The sequence below is a fragment of the Rhinolophus ferrumequinum genome, chromosome 16 (assembly GCF_004115265.2).
Source record: "Rhinolophus ferrumequinum isolate MPI-CBG mRhiFer1 chromosome 16, mRhiFer1_v1.p, whole genome shotgun sequence".
Taxonomy (NCBI): domain Eukaryota; kingdom Metazoa; phylum Chordata; class Mammalia; order Chiroptera; family Rhinolophidae; genus Rhinolophus; species Rhinolophus ferrumequinum.
In genome coordinates this window covers 38911164-38933585 of record NC_046299.1, presented here as the reverse complement: position 1 = coordinate 38933585, position 22422 = coordinate 38911164, and the positions used below count along the sequence as shown (strand labels likewise).

At 36.6% G+C, this 22422-nt stretch overlaps 1 pseudogene; it reads right to left on the bottom strand.

Annotated features, from left to right (window-relative positions):
• Positions 1-904: 904 nt before the first annotated feature.
• Positions 905-15175, bottom strand: LOC117035859 (ubiquitin-conjugating enzyme E2 G1-like; annotated as a pseudogene).
• Between the last annotated feature and the right edge of the window lie 7247 nt (positions 15176-22422).

The window sequence follows — 22422 nt, the reverse complement described above, 5'->3', positions numbered from 1 at the left end:
CCTATAGGCTTTATTCATCCAATCTTAACATTAGGTAACTGGGCAGCAAAAATAAAACCAAATCAGAATTTTGTATATTTTGGGGAAAATGTCAGTATGTTGAATTCAGAACCAACTCTTTTCAGTTCTCAGGGATAATGACAGTTCAAGAGCTCTGAACAACCAAAAAATGTTATTGCTACATCCAATCCAAGAGATGGGTTCAACTAGAATACAAAAAGGACAAAGCACCTAGTGATGACCACTCCTCGAAGTCATCATTAAAAATCAAGTATTTGCTTATTAAGTATTTCAGTATTTGATGTAAATGAGTTGGAAACTTTCTGGCAGATAGAAGAGATAAAGGCAAAGGGGACTGTGTCAAAACAAAGAAGATACAAAAGTTTAGTAAGTGAAAAGAGTTTAATGAAGCCTCAATGGTTTAAAGAAAATTAAATGGAAATTTTTAATCCTAATTGCTTTTCATCTGACATGCTTTAAGGAGTCTTTTAAAACTGACAGGAAACAATGAGTAGAGGAAGAAAACCTGCTAAAATCTTTTGGAATTTACATGATTCTTATTCTAGCACAAGAAAGCATTATTTGGTACAAGGTGTATTTATGGATATACATGAACAGTATATATATTCTCCAGATCATATTGTGCTATGCACAGGTCTTTACAATTCTTCCTGAAGGTTAAAACAGTTCATTAGAATTCAAAATGCGTAATCATCTGTAAGTTGGCACTTGTTAGGCTCTTGTCAGCATTGATACTGACATGTTTTATTGCAGCCCAGTTCCAGCCAGTTGTTTTCTAACTTGTTACAACAGAAGTCCAGCAGTAAGTGGGTAGAGTGCAGGAAAAACAGGCCATGTTTCTCAATTGGAGACCCTAAGAGATGTTATAGCTGTTCAACAAATGTCACTCAAAAGCGGTCTCGTGGCTTTTTCTTATACAGCGGGCAACTTTCCTTTTGAATTCTCCATTTCAGTCTTCCCTCCAGTCTTTCACAGCATCAACATTAATACCCGAGTCTCCCTTAGGGTCTGCCAGCATAGAAATAACACTCATCATGATGCTTTCCACGGTGTACACGGGAAGCCAGCATTCCGCTGGTGTTTCATACCCATATTTATCTTCCCCAGGCTCATCAAGAATAGAAATGCATGCATCACCATTTTTATCAACAATTGGATGGCAGATTTCTCTAATGAACTTCATTTTAGGAGGCTGGAGGGGATAATCTTTTGGGAAAGTGAGATGAGCCTTAAAAACACCACCTTCATAAAGTGTATCTGGAGGACCAATAATAAGGACTTCCCATCGGTAGAGATCATTGTCATTTACTAAACCTGCATCCACTGGATTTTTAGTTAGTTCTATCCAGCCAGGGGCCAGTTTCTTAGTGTCCTCTAGCCCCCTGTCCCCCCACCACTGCCTGCCCGCGCGGCGCAGACTCTGAGTCAGGGACTCCTAGCTAGGCGGGCCCAGATACTCTCTTCTGTCCCCAAGAGTCCAGCGGCCTCAGCTGCACCTGAGCCCGGGACCCGCCCCTCCTGGGGCCATACACTCATTTTCATTTCTGAGTCAAAAATAATCTTTCCAAGGCAGCTTAACAAATCATCTTACGTCTAATGTGAATTAATAATCAGCAAACTGGTACATTCTACTTTGGTTACTCTATAAACCACCAACACTAGTATAACTCAATTGAGGTTTTCATTAAATCTTAATGAATCCAGAAGTTATTACTCTGTCATGTTTCTCACTAAAGTGTCCACAAACACATTCCTTTACTGTTTACTTTCAGTGGCCAGTAACTAGCAAATGGACTTAGGTTTGAGTTTATTACTTTATTCATTTATTACTTCAAAATTTATTGAGTAATATTCTGTACCTGCTCCTGAATGAATGTGTATAAATGTATATAAAATAATGCCAGTTAATGAGATGAGTGGTGCTGGGTTTTAAAAACTTGAATTGGTTACAGACTTTTAAATTGGTTTTCCATATAGAATCCAAGATGTGCTTGATAATGGCAGAGCTCTTTAGTAGAAAACCTTAGTCACCAGCTGGAAACAGTTCTTCAAGGTCATAGCCAGAGCTGTCACATAGAAAGGGTTGGCAAGATATAGAGAATTTTGAGATAAAATGGATGGTAAAGACCTAGGGACCCTGGGCTTTGGCTGTTCAAGAAGCAGTGAGAAACCAGATGATCACTTCTGAGGGAATAAGGAAAAAATCTGCTCACTGTCATCCTTCGCCTTTACTATCTGTGGGCAGTAATTTGTATTTCTCTATGTAAATCAATGTTCTGTGGGATCGTTGCAGGGCCAAAGCTACAGTCTTCCCTGATGGGTCATTGCATAATTGTATATCCCCTATATCCCATGTTCATTAGTACTCCTGTCTGGCACCAGACTTACCAGATTATTCCTTGTGTGCAAAGAGGGAGGCATATTTGTTAGAACAGTGTACATAGATTCATGAGAGCATTTATTGCCAGATGGTAGAGCTGTGACAGAAGGGCGAGTGCTTCCAGGCTTAAAAATGTACTGCCAATGACATCTCCTTTGGAATTGTCTTCACGTTCAGAGGATTAACTAAGACAATTGGAAACTCATAGACTGCTTTGTGGGGACCGATTGAGGAGTGAACACAGGCTTACATTCAAAGCTGTCTGGCCTGTGTTCTGGCTCCGGGAGTAGGAATGGGCCAAGAAAGAAAGAGCCAGCATTGTGCAAGCCAGGGAGAACATTCTGGCTTTCCTTCTCATAGCCCCAGGAGGAATATGTATTATTTATATTTCTATTTTTATATATTTAGAATCAATTCACTGGTCCATATTTTTCTATTGGAGGACATCTTTTGGCAATTATGGTGGTAGTGATCGGAGGTGGGAAGATTCTACATTTCTGTCTACATTTTGATTTACAGGCAATATCTCTTTTAATTCTCATTAGGGAAAGTATTACTTTAAAATTTAATAGATGAATAAACTGAAACTTAGGGAGGTGAAATAAATTGCCGAGGAGAGGGCAGAAGACTCAGGAAATCATAAGTGGTTATAAACCAAACACTGCTAAGGCATGATACTACCTGGATTGACTCTGGCATCTGAACACTGAGATCTTGTGACCTTAAGCAAGGTTCATGACTTCTTGAAACATCATGTTTTTTTCACCTGCTAAATGGGAATAACAAAAGTACTTTTCTTAATGTGTGGTAAAGGTAAAATGAAAGAAGACATATAGACAAGACATAGGATGTGTTTAGCACAAGGAAGGTTGTCATTAAAGTGACAATATTAGAAATGAAAACCATGTATAAGTTTTAGGCTATCGCTCTGCTTCCTATTAGGGTGTGAGGCACTGGACCAATCTGATACACTGATGAGGAACCAATGAACTTTCATAACTGGTCATAAGGTAGTATATTTTGAGCAAGCATAATATGTGAGGATCTAAATTTGTAAAAAATAAAATCTTCATTACAAAAGGACATGCCCATATGTGTACAAATAAGTTAGTTATCCTGTAGCATTTCCCAAATGGTTGATTTTATAATAAGTCAAGTTTTAAACTTTGGGAGCCCATCTAGTGTCTTGTGAAATACTGTGTATGTGAGGCAACCCACCTCACAGACGAGAGAGGAAAAATATTCACAAAAATTTATAAATTTCTGATTTGATATTTAGTTTTATAGAATAATTAAGAACATTGGCTTTAGGACCAGATGTGTGTTTAAGTTTTTGCTTTTAGATTTTTAACTCCCTGACCTTGAGCAAATTGCTTAATTTTTCTAAGCCTCAGTTTCCTCATCTGTAAAATGATAACAATATCTACCCCACAGTGTTGTGGGCATTACATGAAAGTGGATGTTAAGTGTTGATATGCAAGATGTACAAGGAGTGAAGCTAGATGTCACCTTCCCCAATTCCAATCTAGAAAGCTCTTTGAAACATCACTATAATATGTAAGAAATGTGACACATTAATTTGGGAGCCCATGTGCCATTTCATACTTGACTTTTGATATGTAAATTTGTCCTCCCATGGATTAAATCAGAATGCAGGGGTTCTAAACAATTAAGAATTTTCTTGTCACAATTACCTAACCTTTCTTGATTGAATAGTGTGTGTGTATGTATATATATGTGTGTGTGTGAGAGAGAGAAAGAGAGCCTCCTTAAACAATAATTCAGAATCCATATGCAACCTGTACTGCCACCAGAACAAGCACCATAACAAATATAAATGTAAGCCATATTTAAGTTTAATGAACATATGCTATGTGCCAGCTCTGTACCAAATGCCTTCCTTCCATGTATTCTTTCATTTGATCCTCACAGCATCCAGTGATTTAGATACTATAACTATCCCCATTTTCTGATAGGAAAATTGAAGATTAGAGAGGATAAATAACTCACCTAAGATAATGCAACCAAGAAATAGCAAAGACCAAATTTAAACCTAGTTACTCTGCTCCAAATCTCATGTTCTTTATCACTAGTATGGTATCTTGTGATGCTATTTACTGTCATTTATTTTGTTACATAAATTATAAGCCCTTCCTAAGATGTTCTCTGGTTCAGACTACTGCAAACTAAACTAGAGGGCAGGAATTATAAAAAAGTAGGAAATATTTTATAAAATATATTTTTAAAGGCGTATGTTTCAGTTCACATATTCCTGCATACTTTTTTGAGTATGCATTACTTTGTTTTTAATATCACTTTTATTTTGATATAATTGTAGATTCATGTGCATTTGAAGATTTCCCTAGTGATAACATCATCTAACACACTACTATATAGTACAATATCGCAACTAGGATATTGACAATCCCTGATCTTCTTCTGATTTCCTCCTTTTTACTTGTACTTATTTGAAAGTGAGGTGTGTGTGTGTGTGTGTGTGTGTGTGTGTGTGTGTGTGTTTAGTTCTGTCACATCCATTTTTATCATATGTAGGTTTGTGTGTTCACGACTACAGTTAAGATAATGACAGTTCCATCACCACACGGATCCCTCCTGTTGCCCTTCCATGGTCATACCCTCTTCCTCCCTCCATCTCCTTTCCCTGCCGTCCCCAACTCCTTTCAATTACTAATCTGTTCTCTGTTTCTAAAATATTTTGAGGTGGTTATATAAATGGAATTCTACGGTATGTAATTTTTTGGGATTCGATTATTTTTTCACTCAGAAACAAGGTTGCTGTAAACTGCCCTTTACATGTATCTTTTGTAGTAGTGCCTTTGTCTATGGGATAAGGCCCCAGAAATGAGATAACATCCCAGAAATTTTAATTGATTAATTCTTTAATGCATTCCCAAAAGGCTATAATAATTTTTGTTTCCACCATCAAAGTATCCTGGTGGAAAGATTTATCAGCCTTATAAAGATCAGTCAGAAATTAAAATATTTTTCTCAAAGCATTAATACTTTAATTCCCTAGCTCCCCATCAAAGAAAAAAATTTTGCCATTCATTTAAAGAGAAAATAAATTGTATAATAATAATCAAATTAAAGCACAAGGATTGAACAATAAATCTGCAAACTTTGTCTGGCAAACCAGGAAAGTTGAGTTAATGCACTATCATTTATACCTGAACCAGATAAAAAGAAATAGTGTGTCCTCACTTCCAAGTAAAGCTAACTCCATCCAGGGAAAGTTAGTACTTCTTAGCTCCTTGGCTAATGAAGGGTCATTCAGGTACTTGGTACGAAACTTAGGGAGCCATAACCTATAGCAACCTGGGTTCATAACTGCCTGGAGATGCCAGTGTCGTAATTAGGACATGCTATGCTCCCTCTTAAAATGTATAGTGTCAAAGTTATCTTGGGAATTCTTGAGTTCACAGGTTTCTGGCACTGTTGACTGGGAAGGCTTCTCTAAAACCAGCCTGGTTTATCTCTGTTAAAATGAGATTCTGTTTCTGACACAGTCTAACTGATAAACATGTCTCAAGCTCTAAGTGACCATGGCTTCTGCATCTGCAGTGTTTCTATGTGAACTGAGAAACTTTTTTTTTTCCAAATCAGCTGTAAAGATAGTAAGATTTCATTTCACTAAAATACAATTCCCATGAAATTTATTTCTGCATATTAAAAACATTGGTTGAAATTTAACTAATTATAAAATCACTATTTAAATATTTTTAAAACACAGTATGTCATTTTAAAAGTAATAGCTGCACTGAAATTTATTTTAATATTAATTGTAGATAAAAGATTGGCTACAATATCAGTAATTAAAGATTATAAAGGAAATATTTAAAACTACTATAGAGAATTTTCAAAGAATATAAGAACAATATTTAATATAACATATTCTAATGAAAAACATTCTAATGTAATTGTAAGTCTTTTCCTACATAATAATTGGTAAGCCTCTTTCTAGTTCTTGTAAGTACATGAAAGTTTAAGAAAACTGGTTTTCCTTTTAAAAAGTATAAATTCCATTTCATTAGATGGAAATGACTTTTCATTAATTAATCCTAATGAATCATATGTGTAGTTTTATTTACTTATTTCTATTTATTTATTTATTGTGTGTCCAAAAATTGTTTGAAGTGAGTTTTGACTTTAGACTGTTTTATACACACACACACACACACACACACACACACACACACACACACAGAGAGGGTGCCAATAAAATGTCCGCACATTTTAAGAAGGGAAAAAACTGTATTAAAATTGTAATACTCAATATGTACTGATAACAAAAGATGAATACAAGTCACGTTTGACTTCTGCAATTACAAGAGGTGCTCAAAGTGATTACCATCAGCATAATTTTAATACAGTTTTTTCCTTTCTTAAAATGTGTATACCTTTTCTTGTCTCTCTCTGTCTTCTCTCTCTGTCTCACTCTCTGTCTCTCTCTCTCTCTCTGTCTCTGTCTCTCTCTCTCTCTCTCTCTCTCTCTATATATATATAGAGAGAATATATATGTATTTTTTTCTTTTTGGTTCAGGGGGAGAAAGAGAGGTTTGATCAGAAGAATCCTATCTTTTAATGGTCTAACTTATTTTGAAAAGGTCATGTAGCTTCATTGGATTTTTTTTCCTTTTGGGAGAGGAGGTGAATTCCAATGATTTTTAGTGTACAGACATTGCCCTCTCTCTATAGAGTTGTCTCAAACCATTTGCCTTTGTTCAATGAAAGTCAGCCTTCACTAAGGCTATGATGTCTTGTTCACTGAATCAGCAAACAATCTATCCTCTAATTTTCTATAGCAATTATTTTGTATATTTCTCAGCATATATCATATAGCAAATTATATTATAGCTCTTCATGTGAACTTGAGATAAGTGAGTCTGTATTAAATATTTTTGTATTCACCCTTTTTTAAAACCAATGTTGTTAGCATGAAATTTTGCGTGTAGTTAGTAAAAAAATAAAGGCACGCTAACTGAAATTGCCCAGATGATATTTCTTGGGAATTGGGATGGTGGGGGCAGGCAACATGAGGCCATGCTAATGAGAAGAGATAACTTTGGCAGAAAGCTCCAGAATAAGAAGATCCATATCATACTGATTATAAGTTGCACATCTCATAATAAGTTGCATAACTAAGAAGGTGGCACTTTAGCAAATGCCTACATATGGTGAGGGAGTAAAGCCTGTGGATATTTATACTTTATCCATCTGGTTAACTGAGCTACTTATTGTGTCAGTTACTATACTAAGTTTTGGGGATAAAATGACAAGCATATCCTGCCCTACTTTCTTCAAATTAGGGGGAAAAGAAAAATCAAGCAAATAATCATAAATGAATGGAAGTTAAAACTGAGCTAAATGCTCTGAAGGAATGTTAGTGATGTCTTAAAAATGTATGAAAGATCCCGTTTACCCTCATGAAAGGAGAACTGACTCTGTGTGGTGAACACTCAGCATGATGTGTAGATGATGTATTACAGAAATGTACACCTGAAACCTATGTAAATTTATTAACTATTGTCGCACCAATAAACTTTAATAATAAAAAAGAAAGGGGTATGAAAGAGAAACCTTGACTTAAGAAGATTCTCTTAATGAAATAATGTTTGAGCCAAGGTCTGAAGGATGAATGGAAATGGGCTAGATAGAGGAGGTTGCCGAGAGGGTAGGGCTTGTGGGTGGGACACAGAGGTGAAGCGTGTTCCAGATGAAAGGACATAATGGGCAAAGAGCCAGTGGCAGAGTGACTGGGGGGGGGGTAGTTGGGTGGGGGGATGGGGAACTGAAAGAAGGTGGCATATGCATGGAGTCCAGAGGCCAAGGGACAATGTAGAAAAAGGCACAATCCATGGGGGGAGGCTGAGGCCAGGCCAGGCAGGCTCACTGTCTTTATTGCTACTAACATTAGCATTTTCAAAGCACATTCATATCTGTTTTCTTATTTTCCCTTCACCCATGTGATGTAGGCAGGATGCTTACAGATGACAGATGGAATCTGAGATTCGAGTAGTGTTCTGAGGCCTCATGATCAGTTAATGAAGTTGCTGAAAACAACCAAATAATTGGTGTTCTGTTCTCAGGGAATTTCTCCCAGGCTATGGTAGAATAATAAATTCGGTCGCAGTTTCTGTTCCTCTTTCCTAGATCATGGTCATGATAGTTGATTTTACATCGAAAACACTTACCGGTAATGTAAAGCTGGTATAGTTTTGAGCTGTCAGAGGATTTCAAATTCTGTTTTTTCTGTCTGCTGCTTCTGGGTTAATGTTAAAACTCTTAGGAGAGGATATTGTACCATGTTTCTTATTCATGTATTCAAAATGAAATGCTTTACTGAATCGGTTTTATAGTATTCTATTTTAAGTTGTGATGAGATTTTTAATATGACTGTTAATACGTTTTCCTCTAAGTATGAGGTTCTTTATATCCTTTACCTCAGAATATTCCCTTTCTATAGATTTATGCAAATGTGTCAGTGGCATTGCCTCCAATGTATACTACAAATTTATAGAAACTAAATGTACAATGCAAATTTATAGAAATGAAAAATGTATTCAAGAACTGATAGAAACATCTAGAGACAGTATATAAAAGGATTCAACAAAAGCAACTGGTATTAATTCAGCAATCTCTTTTTGCAGATAAAAAGATTCCTAAATACTACTTCTCTGAAAAAAATTTTGTATTAGTTTGTCATTTCTGGTTTAACATAAGGATCATCTTTATGTGGCTTGTTCAGAGGGCTTTCTTACTCTCTTCATAGCAACTAGCAATTCTGTATAAAATTGCTCAAAAGTTACGTGCATTCACATAACACAAGTACAAATTTGCCTGTATTGAATTTACATACTCTTTAAAAAGTGACTGGTCAGAGTAATAGATATAATAATACTACCATATTTTATGTGTGGCTTTACTATATTATTAAAGTTTCAACCATATATTTCTCTGTTTGTAGTGATGTTTAACATTCTTTGAGTAACACATTTCGTAAATATTGCATGAAAAAAGAATCTCTGGCCCTCTTTTTGTTTCATAATGATTTCAGTATCATACCACTTTCTTCTTTCTTAGAGGATGCCTTATAAATATTTTGTATTCCCTTTTAGTTGTGAATTGTGCATCTGTACTACCACTATTGAATACCACTATTTCATTTAATTCCTTAAGTTCTGATATACATACAACTGCATTACATCCCCCAAGTGCAAATATTCTATACATATAGCTCTGTTGCTCCTGACTTCTTAGAATGTCTGTCATCATCTAGATTCTAGTTACAAAGAAGTCTTTAAGAAGCTTACAGCCCAAAGATACAAAATGACTCTACACCATAGAAAGGGGATAAGAGGATAAAGGAAATAAGAAAATAAGAAGAAATGAGCAAATAAGAGGAAATAAAGGAAACAGGATAAAGGAAAAAATCCTAACCAGGAGAAGAAGGCAGACCAAGGCAGGCCCCTGGCATTTTAAAAATTACTCTGTTTCTTAAGTAGGCTGGCATGAGCAGTGTGCTACAGTTGTTTTCAGTTTGAGCAGAGAACTTTTGGCTACATAAGGATAATTAAAACAAAAAACAGCTGAAAAGAAACTTGCAGTCAAATGTCCTTTCATAGAGATAAAGAAATAGTTTTATGGGGAAAAAGGGAAGAAAGAAAAGACCAGCAGAAAATGTTGCTCTGGGTCTTATGGCACTGCATATCTGAAAAGCTTGCATTTATGTATTTGTCTAATATTATATTTCCTTATGTTTATTCTGTCATTCACAAAAGAGATGAAGGGACCCAGGACATCCTGTATAATGTTCACATATGTCACCTGGATATGGGAAATACTTCAGCTATTCTAGTGAGATTGTCATGGGCCCTAGTAGAATTGAGGTAGCTTTCTTCTTCATCCTAGACTACAGAACTGTAATAGTATCTATCTAGCGTGTCTGTCTGCCTAGGTATTGAATTCTGTTGCAGTCTACATGTTGTAACACAAAATAAAGGCAATATTTCCCTTTCGGGCTCTCATCCAATATTCTTGTCTTTTTATTAAAAAAAGTCTGCAGAAAAGCACTATACAAGTCCTAGGGAAGAAGTAAATTTGTTGTATAATACTGTAATACTGTGGTTTAAAAATTGTGTTTATCAAGAAATCCAATACGTATAGGATATGCAATGTTTATATTTCAAGACTACAAAACAATTCAGAGGAAGATAGCTATGATCTCATGGTCAGAGATGCTAAGGACAAGAGTCACAGAAATCTGCCAAGCAATAACAACAATAAGTTTTTACTCTTCAGTGAAAAGTGCTATCGATACTCATTCTTTAGATATTTTTGAGTGCATCCTATGTGTCATTCCCTGTGCCAGAAGATACAGACTGAGCAGAGAAGTGGGCTTAGAAAACATCTCTGAGAATGCTCTGGAGGAGGAGCAGTTTTGGGGTTAGCTCACAAAAAATTGTGCCCGAGATAAAGATTTCTTTAAGAGTGATTTGAAGCAGTGCTTTCACTAGAAACCTGAAAGGAAGCTAGAAAGCAGGAGAGAGACGCTAGCCAAAGAGGTGTTTCCAGGTGAAATCTGGCCTCCGTCTGATTTTGTGGCAAGTTCTCAACTGTAACGAGAGTTGGGCTTTTGTACTCCTCATACCAAAAAGTCATTGGCTACCAGACATAATGGGGGTAGTTAGTTATAACCTGGCATATGTTTCTGGGCAAACAGCTTCCATCACCCAAATGTCCTCCTTTAGAGAAGGTGGCAGGGAAGTGTTCTTAGTGGCAACAGACCCAATAACTGGTAAAAGGTATTCTGAAAACCTTGGCATGGCACCAACAATGTCTGCTCTTATAACTGACAAAAAATGGGAAAGACATTGTAGAACCATATCAGGAAACTAATTGTTTTAGATTGGAGAAAAGAGAAGGGGTGGAGAAATACACTCCACCTGGTGAGTGATGACAGCAAGGAGAAGTTAGCAACAGACTAATCATGCATTTACCACAGTGCCCCTTACCAGTGCGTGCCCAAGCATGTCTGAGTGACCACCCTTCAGACATGCTTGCCTGGAAGGTGGGTGCACCAGCTGATCTTTAAGGTCGTTTTCAACTCTTGGGTGTTACGGTCTGCTGACACATAGTCCTCTGCATACCAGTTAGCAATATTTTTATATGCCACAATTTATAAACAGTATCCTAGAATTAATAATTATACTTAAATTTTTTAGTAAAAAGAAATGGTATATCTGTGACTATTAGCAATCCTGAATTTTCCCAGCATTTTGGTTCAGGAAATTGTCCAATAACTTTGATAATTTCCAGAGGGAGGTAAATACTTTTAGGAACAAGCTAAGAACCATATACAACATGGAACTGGGTATTATTAAATATGATGGATATTAAATTAGTTTCTCAAGGTGACTCAGTTTCTTTTTGCTGTGACCAGGTACCTTCACTCTGGAATCTCTTTTCTTTAGAGAGGAAGTTAGTTTCTGACTGTTCCTGTAGAATGGCTTCCCCATTTGACTGGTGGCTGCCTAAGCAGAACAGGTGGTTATTTTGCAATTGGCAACTAGACTTGTGGCTTTTTAACTTGCTATGGGCTCTTCTGATCTTGCGAGGGGTCAGCAGCCCTTTTGGTGACCCAGCCCTATTGTGTGGCTTTGAAAGTCTATCCTGGAAGCTCAGACCATGAAGCTCTCTTACTTCAGTCACCTGGTAATTCTGTAAGGAGTTCAGTTACTCTTTCTGCTTAAACCCGCTAGAATGCATTTTGTTTTCTCTAATCAAACCCTGACTGGTAAACTTTTAAATTGAACATAAATGGCTACTAGATGTACAGGTAGAAGTCGGTTACTACATTTAACTCATAGAATTGAGAAATACTTTTTTTTTTCTTTCTGACAATTATACATTTTTATACTAGATTTTTGACTTCAGGTAAAAATGCTTTTATTAAAAAATTTACTGACTAAAATATGATTAGAAAAATTTCCCACATTATGCAAAAGGTGAAAATTGTTTGCAAAGGTACTTGATTGCTTAAAATATTTATTATTTTCATCTACAAAGATTACAAAGATAGCATTTGCATTAAAGAATCTTTGGAAAGCTGGCTGTACTTTGGTGCTTCAGCCAAGCCCCATCTCTCCATTTGGCAGAGACAAACTATAAATTAGCTGGCTCACGTGACACATAATGAGCGTCAGCTAGAGGCTTTTTCACAGAAGCGTAAAATCATCTCTTACTAGCTACTCTGTCAGTGACTTGGCAACTTTAAATTTTGCATACATTCAAAAATTTCTGTTTTTTCATGAAAGTGAAGTCTAATGCGAAGGTTTTTTACCCCCATAAAAGAACATGATATCTTAGCCTCGACGATTAAATTCAAAAAGAGACATTGTAACTTGCTAGTGAATTATTTATTTCCACAGAGTCACCCACAATGTTGTATTCTCAGTAATATGATGAAAATAATTCCAAAGAGGGTACTTTTAATATGCTATAAATTTCAGTGTTATTTTACAATGGATAATTTGATTTCCAAACAAAGCGATGCTTTAAGCAAAGGCTTTCTCTTTTTAATGAAATAGGGAGCTGGGTAGGGGAACATTCTTTAGCTTTTTTGATTAAGGTTAAGGAATTATTTACAGTCTTGAAATGTGACAGGTACTGCATGTCCTTAGAGAATGCCACATGAAATTATAATAACAAAAATGTGTCAGTGTGCTTGGTGCAGTATTGCCAGGGACTCGATTTCATTTCAGTATAGTAAGGTTTATTATCTCAGGGGGTGATGATATACTTACATTTCTATGCAGATCTTCAAAACTTGACTTTCTTCATGCTTCTGAAGGGTTGTCAGTTGCCCCTAACCCAACTAAGAAACTACAGAATTGCCCCCGTTCTCTGATAATAGGAATGATTTACCCAAAGGCATAACTAATATCATCTTGGAAATAAACATAGTACCTGAAGTGTTGAATACTAGGCCATGTCTATAATGGTGACTGATGCAATAATTGATATTGTGTATCACACAACTGATTTACTTGCAATATTTGGAGTTAGAGCATGAAAATTAATGAACTGGATGCCTTGGTTATTTTATGGTCATAGCCAAAGCAATTAGTAAACACTATGTTTATCATATTATTTATTATATTTATTTGCATATCAACTTAGTGTTTGCTAGTAAGAGACTTAAAAAACAGGCTATTCTTGCTCTCTTGGGCCCCCTTACTAGAATTGATTTGCGTCAACAGTAACCTAGTGAAACAATGAACTTAAAAATTAAATACCCACTTTCTTGATAGTAATGATGGTAAAAATTGCACTAAGGGAAATTCCATTTTGAGTAGATAGAATATTTTAGACTTTCTGGGCATTTGTATGTTTTTTTAATTTGTTCTCTATAATAACTCTGTGAGATAGGGTGAGATATCATTGTTCCCTATTGTAGCAACAAGAATGCTGAAGTCTAACAAGACCTACTAGACATTGCAAAGCCTTGTGATAGAAAAATGGAAAGGAGAAATAATCTAAACATGAGTTTCCAAAGGCTACATCTCTGTTTGCAACTTATTGATATTAAATTTATTGAGTTTTTCTCTGCTGATGAATTTCAAATTCACTGAGAGAGAAAGAAAACAAGGTACTTACCTATTAAAAATTACAATTATCTTTATACGCACAGGCAGCTTAGCTAATGGCTCCAATAAGCATCTATTAGGCATGTTTTGTATATGAGAGTGATTTCCAGACATAGAGTATGGGAAATATCAAAATTCCATGGGTATCTCTTTAATATACTCATGCTCTAAGATTATGAGTGTGTCTACCTGGGAAGGGTACATGCCTCAGTCAGCTCAGGCTACCATAACAAAATATCATATAGACTTGGTGGCTAAAATAATAAGTGTTTCTTTCTCACACTTCTGGAAGCTGGGAAGTCTAAGATCAAGGTGCTGGCAGATTCAGTGTCTGGTGAGGCCCCGCTTCCTGATTTGCAGAGGACCCTCTTCCTTGCTGTATGCTCACATGACAGAAAGAGAGACGGCTCTGGTCTCTATCTTCTCTTCTAAGGGCACTAATCTCATCATAGGCATCCCACTCTCACGACCTCATCTAAACCTATTAATAATTACCTCCCAAAAACTACACCTCCAAATACCATCACATTGGGCATTAGGACTTCAACATATGAATTTTGCCGGGGGGTGGGGAGGACACAAATATTCAGACCATAGCAGGGTGTGTTTTACTCAGCTTACAGCTGTTGCTGATGGGAACATATCATTAGGTACAAGTAACAGAACCAAATACATGTGAATCAGGGACCTGTATAAACCGGTGAATGCTCATGGCTTCCCATACTTGGCTGATCAGCAGAAACAGGTGATTCTGCAGACTCGAGAATCACTGAAATACACATGTAGCTTTTTTGTCCAACCTGAGATGATACAGCATTTCAGGTGTAATGCAGTTTAAATAGGAAGACCCCACAGGCTTCTCAAAAAAGGATCAGAAGTTTGGAGAATCTGTCATGCCTCATGAAGAGTTCTGAATTTGATGGTTGATGTCAGCTTCTTAATATTGAGCCTTTCTGCTCTCTGAAAATTTTGGCTGCTTAAGATTGTCAACTTTGTTTGGACATACCTCCGCACCACCTCTAGCTCCAGATCCAAACTTCAGATCAATTTGACTTGAGTGAGCCACGTTCGATTTGGTCCGGGTTGGGGAGGATGTTTTCAGGGCCATCCTCAGTCATATATACAGGGAGATGGCATGTACTGTCAGGTCTAGGACCTGGGACTTCGATTTGTCTGCGGGTGGGAAGTGGTGTCAGCCAGCTGTACAGGTTATAACTGTTGCTGTACAGGTATGACAGATATGTTAATGGTGATGGGGAACATTTCAACAGCTGTCGACATCAGGGTTGGGCATCACAGAGGGATGGAGACATATCCATGTGTGCATAGAGCATAAAAAAGAGGACTGCTTTGGAGAAGTCTCTTAGCAGATCATCAGCCATACCTAGTCCTTAGGAAGAGAACAGACAAGAGGGTGGCAGCGTCTAGGTCCTAAAGGCATTAGTGTACTGGGAGTACGCCCAAAGGAGAATAAATGGTGGCAGTTCATTTAAAAGCGTTGTCCTTAGCTCTAGACTGGAAATGCTCAAGATCTAGAGTCTACTGCACGTGCCACACTCCCTGCTTCTGGCATCTCAATCTTAACATGTCATACATCTGAGCATGTCACTCGTTCCTGAGGTTCTCTGCTGCAGAGGGAAGCAGAAGCTTCTGTCGAAATGCCAGAGATATGGGTGAAGCAGCCCTGTTGGATTTTTAGACCAGTAATGACAAGTCCACTTTACATCTGCTTGTATCTCTGGAACTTCTTTTTCTTATAGTGAATCCAGAGAAGGCTGTTCTAACAATAAACTTTACCCAGTAGTGCTTGTCATGGGTCAGGAACTGTTCTAAGGAATTTACATATGAAGCCTCATTTGATCCCCAACAATAAATGTATGAGCTCATTTTAATTATCATTGGCATTTTGGAGATGAGGAAAGTAAGACAGAGAGAGGTTAAGTAAATTGCCTGAGGTTACGCAGCTAGTAGATGGAAAGCTGGAATGACCGCCCAGGTAGTTTATGCTTTTTACCTCTACACTATATTACCTCTTAATTCTATTGTACTGCTGAGATGTTAATAGATATTACCTGTTAACCTAAAAGGGTTTTGTGGTGAAATAAGATTAGAAATGTTGACTTCATTATGCAGAACTCAGGATTGTTAATATGTGATGGGGGCAGGTTTGGTTTAAAGTCTATCCAGTTTCAAAAGAGTTGCAACATTCATGCATGGGGGACAGTGTGGTCAATGTTAAATTAAGTTATGGGAGCTCTTTGCTAAAAAACGGTTTGGCTTAATTTAGTGTAATTATGGAAAAGAAAATCAATAGAAGAAATCCCATGACGACAAAATATGCTGACTGAAATATGCAAAAATCATTTAGTAATTGATTTTTTTTGCTCAAAATTTGAAACATAAAATGGAAAGAGGTTATTTAAATTATATTTTGTTTTATGTAGAGACATACAGATTGAGAAAAGGTCATGGGGCTTAAGTGAGAGAAGCAATAAATAAGAGGGCTGAGAAAACTGGATCCAGCAGGCAATCAATGTGAGTTGAATAGAATAGAACTTACATACGCACACACACACACACACACACACACACACACCACACACACACACACACACACAGTGCGAACTAATAAGCAGAGAAAATAGCTGCTCTAACATATTTGTATTTCACAGTACAGGTGAATTTCTTAAGGGAGACAGCTTTGCATTTAAAACCTAACATGACTTTTTTACCCTACAAAAAGTAGACAAGGCAAGGAGGAACTCTTGAGAGTTGATGTAGCTCTGGCAATTCCAATAGACGCTGAACTGACCTCATTCCCTCTCTGTCTCTTGGTTTTTCTTCCTTCATCCCTCTTGGCTTCCTTTCCTTTTCTCTCTTTTCCTTTTTCTTTATATTATCCCACTAGTGAGGGCCTATCATGTGCCAGACTCTGTTCTAGGAGCAGGAGATACAGCAAAGAACGACAACATATACCCCTGCTCCTTTCATGGGTCTTAACATTCTGGTGAAGGGGGTCATAAAATAGGGCAATACATATACAAATAAGAAGGATAACTTCAGATCTTGGTAATCAAAATGGAAGAGGGTAATCTGATAGTGACCGATAGAGGAGAGGGAGAGAGAGAGAGAGACACTTTATTTTAAGTAATCTGGGAAAGGTACTTTGAGGAACTAAAGATGAGCTAAGACCTGCAGAATTTTCATTAATAAGACACATTGATAAGATTAAAGGTAAAGTTTTCCAGGCAGAGCAAATAGCAAATGCAAAGTCTCAGGAATGACTTTGAGGTTCAAGAAACCCAGTGTGGCAGGAATATAGTGAACCACACTTGGGGAAACGCAAGTCCATAAGTACTAGTCTTCTGGAGTGGGAAAAAAAAGAGAGACCTTGGTGGGATTCAGAGACGGTATCAAGTCACACCTTCGTAGCTAGATCAAATGGGAAGGTTGTAAAGAGCTTAAAATGGTTCATGGGATATTAGAGCAGAGCATGGTTTTGCCATTCTTTACATGTGCATCATGGAGAATCTTCTTCCCACTGGAAAAAGTTAATATTCTCAAGCTGAGTTAGATTAGATGTTAACAGACAGTTTATTAAAGTTTGATGCCGAAAGTGTTATATTTGTCATGCCGGAATGAACAGACAGAATAATGCTTGTAAAACTTAATTGTCACTAGGAAAGAATTCCTTGATGGCACAGTTGATATTAAATTTAACAAGTTAATTTAGGGATAACTCAGGCTTACATTTTAGAAAATCAATTTATCATCCAATTCGTTAAGGGGAAAAAAAAAGAAAGTCAATTTCTGACTATGGGATGAGAAAAACATGAGCAAATGGGATTATGGAGCTTCCTCGTTTTCACATATTTGGCAAGGAAATCCCAGAGAGGATATTTTCATGCCTAGAACTCTTAAAAATAAAATTCTCAAAAAGTATGTGGATTAAAATATCTCATATTTTACATGAATGATTGATTCAGTTTATGAAAGAACATTATATCTTCAAGTTCCTTCATATTCTTGAAGAAAAACTGTTTGGTGTCCATGAAAAATGAGCCACAGATGGAATTACTGTCCCACAGGGAAATCTTGAAGTTGAATTTCATGGAATTTTCTTCAGGCTTTAGCGTGAGTTGACTACAAACCATATGTAATTTGAAACATACATCTTTGTGCTTCTTTCTAACTTTTCCTGTGTTACTTTATTTATAACCTTTTGACTAAATTACTGTGTTATTGAAGGTAGAGGATAGATTATCTATTTCTCTTTCATGATGTTCTATAGAGTTAGACCTAAGATAATATGACAAACTTGGTAAACCATCATGATTTTTACTGGGTTCTATGTGAGTTCTGGTTCGGACACTGGGATGAAATAGGGATTGGAAAACTATGACCCTGAAGCCCAAACTGGCTGTCAGCCTGTTTTTATAAAGTTTTATTGGAACACAGCTGTATCTGTTTGTTTACTTGTTTTCTATAGGTGCTTTGCTGCTATCACAGCAGAGTTGACTATATAGAATAGAAACTGTATGGGCCTCAAAATCTAAAATGTATGGTGCTTTACAGAAAAGGTTTGCCTTTCCCTGAAATCATCTTTTTGTTTGTGTCTTGGTGTGGTTTAAAAAAAAAAAAAAAAGTACCTATATTTCCAGCTAGGTTTAAAGATTTAATTTTTGCATTTGCATTTATTTTGGTATAAAGTGTAATGTAAAAATCTAACTACATTCCATTCTCCATGATAGTTGCCTGTGTACCACTAACTGGGTAATTTATCTGTTCATCACGTATATGAAATACCACACTTATTGTATATTCACGGCCTCAATTAGAGTATTAATGTTACTGAACATGTGTTAAGCTTTTGCTATGTGAAAGGACTTTGTTAAGCATTTTGACCAGTATAATTTTATGTATTACAATAATTCTATGATATATTACTTTTATTATCCCCAATTTACAGATGAAGAAACGGAAGCATATAGATATTACATAACTTGTACAAGGTCACATAGTTATAAAGCTGCAGAGAAAGCAAATTTTATAGATTTAAAAGAGATGAAAATGGAAATTATTAAATATTGAATGAAAGGTGAATGAATATATAAATTCTGTATATACTTTGATTATTTTTTTGCTCTCTTTTGTATTAACTACATAACAACCACTTATGGCACCAAGCTCTGTTATAAGCACATTATAAATATTAAGCCATCTAAACCTCAAAACAACCTTATGAGGTAGATATTATCATAGTCAACATTTTTACAGTAAGAAATTGAGGCCTGGAGAGATGGAATGGTTTCCTGAAGATCAATCAACAAGGAAGTATCAGAGCTGGGATTTAAACTCGGGGAGACTTATTCTAGTAGCCCTGCTTTTCTCTAGATTATTCTGCTTCTGTTTCATTGATTTGTTCTACTAATCACAGAAATGTCTGTATCTAACTATTTAAAAAATGAGTGCTGACCTGTGGGGACAGCCACAATTCAAGGTGAATAAGTAGAAACCCCAAGAAAATTACCTAAATCAAGTAGTATTAATAAATTAAAAAACCTTGTTTTGTATTCCTCAATACATCAGAATATGAAATGTGGTCTACTCGGCTTAGAAATGCAGGCATATTTACACAATGTAATGTTATGGAAACAAGAAGAACTGGTGTATGAACGGCTAATCCTGAAAAGAATCTGAAACCTATAAACATAACCTTCCATGTTGAAAGAGTTCAGTACTTTTTAAAGCATTACATAGGGGATTTTCCCACCCCCAGTAAAATTGCCTTTACTTTTCTCCCCTAACTCTTTTTATTTTAAAACTAGTTTTGAAAGGAGCACTTCCCAGTTACCTAAGCTTTTAAAACTATCTGAAACATTCCGTAAGAGGTAAAACTGTTCTCTTTGTCCTCTATTTGAGCTTGGATGGGTCAAATACAATGAAATGGAATTTTAAACCTTACCAGAAAAAAAAATCACTGGTGGATTCTGCAGAAGTTGGATTGATTTCAACCACAGGATAATTTTTTTCCAGACTCCTGTGTCTGAGCGTAGTGGTGCCTCTTCTGGCTCTGTGCGCTTCAGCGGTTATTACATTAGGAAAAGCACCACTCTGGGACTCAGAACTGTTTCCTGAGAGCAAGCCAAGTGAAGCAGAATGATATATATTTATGTTTTCTAATTGGTTATACTTTTATGGAGGGACTTGAGTTTTTCCCAGGAAGGTGTTGGTCATATCTAAACTGTGTGAACAACCAGGTCAAAGTTCATGTCATTGGAAGGTAACGCAGAGGGAATTAATTGAGGGAAATATTGAACGTATCGCATCTAGACAGCCTATTCAGTTTGGTACTATTCATAACTCCTGACTTCCTGAGAGCCAAAACCTAAATCAGTTTTAAATGGTTGGCCACACTTAAAATTGGGTTTGAAGAAGATGATTTACTGGGTCACTGGCTAAGGACTAGCTTGAAAAGAATTTCATTTGCTAACACTGTGATGCGAGTTGTTGGCCTGAGCAGCCCCTGGATAGGCTGGGCCAACATCTGGATCGGATGTCGAATCTTGAATTTCTGAAAGGCGGAAACTTTCTTTGTTCCTGGAAGGTGAAAATATTTTAATTTTTCAAAAGCGTATTTAATGTTAGGTCTTTAACCAGAAATGAACAATGAATGAGTGAAAACATTTGTAATAAGCAGATACATATCATTCTTTGCATTGTTTATGCCTACGTAGCTCTGGATTGGGTGAAAATGGTGGGAATATTTTTTTCCGTAAAAGTGCTGAAAATACAAAATTACGTTTCTATTTTAATATCAATATTACATTTTCATTTGACAGCTGGTAAAAATTCAAATCACTATGTCAAACAATCAGATTCACAGTACAGTAGAATTAGTGGTAATAAAGCCAAAACTCACGAAAGAATAAGGGAAGAAGAGTTATCAGTAAGTGAATTGTTTTTGCATAAAGTTCTAAAAGTTTTCTTAAAATGCAAGGCCTCAGTACAGTTCATCTGTTCAAGGACAATGTTTCCTTTAAGTAATAACATGTAATTATACTTGTTTTGTACTCTCTAGGGGAACATTTGTTTATGATGCAACCCAAGAGAATATGTGTGTCTGTGGGGACTGATAGACATGCTAGTACCAAAATGCTTATATTTTATTCAGAACCACATCAATGCAGCAAAACGAGAGTATTTGGAAAGTTTCATAATGCATAGGAATAATTCATACTATTTTAGTCACCAAACCAACAACAGATATTTGATTCATACTGATTAAGAAGTGATGTATGATAGATGTTTTTAGTGATGTATGTAAATGTTTTTCCAACATTTGCATACCAGAGGAAGGGAGCCTGAATGCCAGATCATTAAATTGCATTAAATTGTTTCTCCCCTTCGGTATCCATGTTCATTTGGAGGAAGACATTTGCCACTGACTAGCTCTTTAATAACTGTGTGGACTTGAGTGACTTGCAGAATCATAGAATCTTTTGGATAAAAGGGATCTTAAAGGTTATCTTGCCAGTCTACTCATAGGATCCTTGACTGTCCCCTTCAGCATTAGCACACAGTAGTTGCTTAGCTTCTGTTTGATTCCTTCCAATGATGGAGACTCAGGACCACCCAAGGGCACTCAGGCCATTTTCAGACAACTCTAAGTAACAATAAATTCTCCAAACACCGAGTTCTTTTGTTTTCAGTTATGGAAACATAAGTGGATATAACGACTACTGCCTTTCTTATCTCACATATTTGTTGTAACAGATAAAATGAGGCAACGTATACAGAAAAGGTCGTATACTCAGTCAAGTGAGAGCGACCTGAAGGTGTCATTCTCCTCACTACAAGTGTGTTGGACTGGATGACTATGCACACATATTTGGTCTCCTTCCTTGGGAAGGATTGTACTTCCCTGTTTAATGATATTAGGCTTGCCCATGTGATTTACGCTGACCAGTGAAATATGAAAAGAAGTGCCATGAGTCACATCTGGGATAAAGGTTTAAGAGCCAGCATGGAGCCCCAAGTTCCATTCCCTTTGTTATGCCCATTGATATTCCAGAAAGAGGCTGCTCTGATAGTCTGAATCCTAGAGTGAAAATGACCCAGGGCAGACCACAGCCACCTACAGGAGCTTGTCACATGACTCAGAAATCAATCTTGGTTGTTTTGAGATATTGGAATCATTTGTCATCAAAGGCTGGCCTAATCTTTCCTGGCTGGTATATCCTTCTCCCCAGTCTGAGTACAGGCCTGTATTACAAGTTATAGTCTTATGAACTTCTTACCATTATGAGGGGAAAGCCTCTTCTTCCTGTTGACTCTTCAGAGCCTTTTTTCTTT